The following is a 3,426-nucleotide window of genomic DNA, read 5'->3' on the forward strand; positions in this document are numbered from 1 at the left end:
CTGAGATACGGGAGGGTTTGGCCGGCAGGGATGTCCTTGTCCCATCGCTCTGTGCATGCACGGTCACCAGGTGTACGGTGACATAATTTTTATTTGGGGTGGATGGGTATAATTTGTATGCATAAAATGTATAATAGTAATATTTAAAATTACTAAATCGGGTAATACATTGTATACATTCATTTAAATGAGCATTGGGCCGCTTCTGGGGGGATTCTGGTAAAATGCCGGCAAAGTCGGCTAAATTCCGGTAGACGTAAACAGACCGATGTACTTGGGTCGATTCTGGGCTGTCATTCATTTTGATTCCGGGCCGAGTCCGATACCCGATTCCGGACCGATTCAATCAGTTCCGGCCCCCTGGAAGACTGATGTGTGAAATTGTCAATAAACTCTCAACCTCTTATTTTGTGCTAACTACAGATCATATCAACTTCCTAATGTTTGCCATTAAAAATTGCATGACACTTCAAATAATGCACATTGAGAACAATCATTGGAACGGTTTTACGCATATTACATGCCTCGGACTGAGACATGGTCAGCTGATAATAAACCTGAATTAACAGGGTGAAATGATGAAAAGGAGAAACGTTAGTAGTGTTCAGTAGTAGGCATTCTCCAAGATTTATGAAAATATTGTTCTCTTTTGTTCAGTTTTTGTTGTCAAAATCAATTATACATTACTACTCTATTGTAGTATTAAATCTTCACATTCCATATTTCAGTATAAAAAACAAAAGATCTCATGTTAAAAAACCTAATCACCATAAATCTACACATTGACATTATATATAACTCACTGTACAGTACTATCAGTGTCAATTTCGAAAAGGTATAAATTACTGGAGGCCTGTGCTAAACAACGCTACAACCATTACATTTTAAACCATTAACATTAAAGCTAACATTAATTTAAACCAACTAGCCTAGAGCTAGCTAGTGCTTAGCCACGGTAAATTTGGTTAGCATAAAGCTAGCGAACTTTTAAGCGCTATTTTTGTACAAATATTAACACTTTAACACATTTTATCCCGACATCACATATGTACATGTATTACCTGAACTAAACTGAGCCTTCGTTCATAGAAAATAATACAAGTAGGATCAAAAACATTGTTGAAAAAAAAGTACAAAAAGTTTGGACACAATCTTAATCCCTTCTCTTACATGTAAACCATTAGCAACCTAGCCAACCTCCATTGCTTACAATGTGGAGAATACCAACAAGTTTTCACTCGAGTTAAAACTCCCTTCACTTGCCTTCAAACATCACCAAACTCATGGACTATGTAGTTAACCATGTTATCTCAATATTTTGAGAGTCATATTGCACTTTTGCACATTACATACCTAAATTAACAGGGTGAAATGATGAGACGGAGAAACGTTAGTAGTGTTCAGTAGTAAACATTCTCCAAGATTGAAGAAAAAACCTCCAAGACCTCATGATCCCATTAAAGCTCCCCATTGACGTCACAGCTCCCCATAACGGCAGTATTCATATACATTATTTTCAATGCAAATACCTGAATGATACAAGGGATGGCTCCATAAAATATTAAACAAAATAAAACATCAACATCAAAAATATGATTATATATGCCTCCCGAGTGGCGCCGCGGTCTAAGGCACTGCATCACAGTGCTGAGGTGCCACTACATCCTTGGGTTTGATCCCATGCTGTGTCACAGTCAGCTGTGACTGGGAGCCCCATGGGCCGGCGCACAAATGGCCCAGAGGGTTAGGGGAGGGTTTGGTCGGGGGATTGCCTTGGTTCATCGTGCTTTAGCAACTCATTGTGGCGGGCCGTGTCAGTTGGTTGGTGTTTCCTCCGACTCATTGGTGCCTTGAGCGGTGTGTCAAGAAGCAGTGCGGCTTGGCAAGGCATGTTTTGGAGGACGCATGGCTTTCGACCTTCGCCTCTGAAGATTGTAACTACCAATTGGATATATATTTTTTTATATGACCATGCATATTTGTGTTACACAAACATTTATTGATCTGTGCTTTAACCATGTCTTGAGAAAACTCCAATCTTTGTTGCATTAAAACCTGGAAGAACTGTTATTAAGTGATGATCGTATATCCACAATCGAAAAATTAAGTGATGATCGGATATCCAGAATCCACTACCTGGAAAACAACCTTAGTGAAGACTTACAGCCATTGAGAGACTTAAATTTGGATATTTAAAGTGAGCTTACAATAACGGAATAATTCACTGAGCCCCTAAAGAGCCTAAGGTATCTGTTTATACAATATCTACTTTTACAATGCAGTTGCGACAATGCTTGGTTTCATAAATGGGTGAAATGGAACTGACAAGTTCAGGTCATGTTTTGGTACTCTACTTTTGAGGGAATAAGTTGCAAAGATAAGCATGGCACTCAGAGCTTGCTCAAATACTCCCAAATCCATTGTTCAATAGAAATAGTGTTCATTTACAACCCCCCTGGGCCTCTTGCTCTTTACACTGGTGGTGCTACTACATCACCTGGCTGGCCAATATCTGATTGCTCTGTTCTACATCACTCAGAGCTGGCTGGAGGAGGTTGTGCTTCCAAACAACAAGGGAAGATACCAGTAAAACACCTTTGTGCCCTATAGCAGGAAAGATGAGCACTGGGTGGTGGAGGAGCTTCTGCCCAACCTGTAACAATGAGGTACACTTTTCCTGTGCATGCACAGCAGAGACTTCCAGCTGGGGAAGGACATTGTGAACAACATCAGACAGTTGACACAGCAGCCACCAGACCATCTGCTTGGTCAGCCACTACCACCACAGCAACTGGTGATCATTGGAGAATAAGCTAGCCACTGAATGGCTTTTTTATTTATTTATTTCATTTAACCCAGTAAGTTGACTGAGAACACATTCTCATTTACAGCAACAAGCAGGGGTATAGTTACAGGGAAGAGGATTGAGCCAATTGGAAGCTGGCCACACCAGGGTTAACACCCCTACTCTTACAATATGGGATCTTCAGTGTACTATACTATGGGATCTTCAGTGACCACACCATTTGACATCCCATCCAGAAGACAGCACCCTGTCACCAGCCTAGGGAAGTGGGATATTTATATTTTACAGAGGAAAGTGCCTCCTACTGGCCAAACAACACCACTTCCAGTAGCATCTGGTCTCCCATCCAGGGACCAACCCTGCTTAGCTTCAGAGAGAAGCCAGCAGTGGGAAGCACAGTGGTACACTGCTACACTGCTTTGCTCCTCTACCTGTGGGTTGAGCAAAGGGACATCCTGTTCGTCTTGGACGACATCCCTCCTTGCCAGCTGTCCACCCACCACAGGCTGGCCAGACTGGTGAAGATCAGGACCTACTTGGACTGGCCAAAGGAGCCAGAACAATACCCATCTTTTTGGGACCGATTCTGGGCTGCTCTGGCGCCAAAGCACGACCAATGA

The 3,426-nt window shown here is 42.0% G+C and overlaps 1 pseudogene; it reads left to right on the forward strand.

The window, feature by feature from the left end:
- Nucleotides 1-224: 224 nt before the first annotated feature.
- LOC106589182 (toll-like receptor 13) lies at nucleotides 225-3,426 on the forward strand (annotated as a pseudogene).

The sequence above is a fragment of the Salmo salar genome, chromosome ssa28 (genome assembly GCF_905237065.1).
Source record: "Salmo salar chromosome ssa28, Ssal_v3.1, whole genome shotgun sequence".
In the NCBI taxonomy this organism is placed as follows: domain Eukaryota; kingdom Metazoa; phylum Chordata; class Actinopteri; order Salmoniformes; family Salmonidae; genus Salmo; species Salmo salar.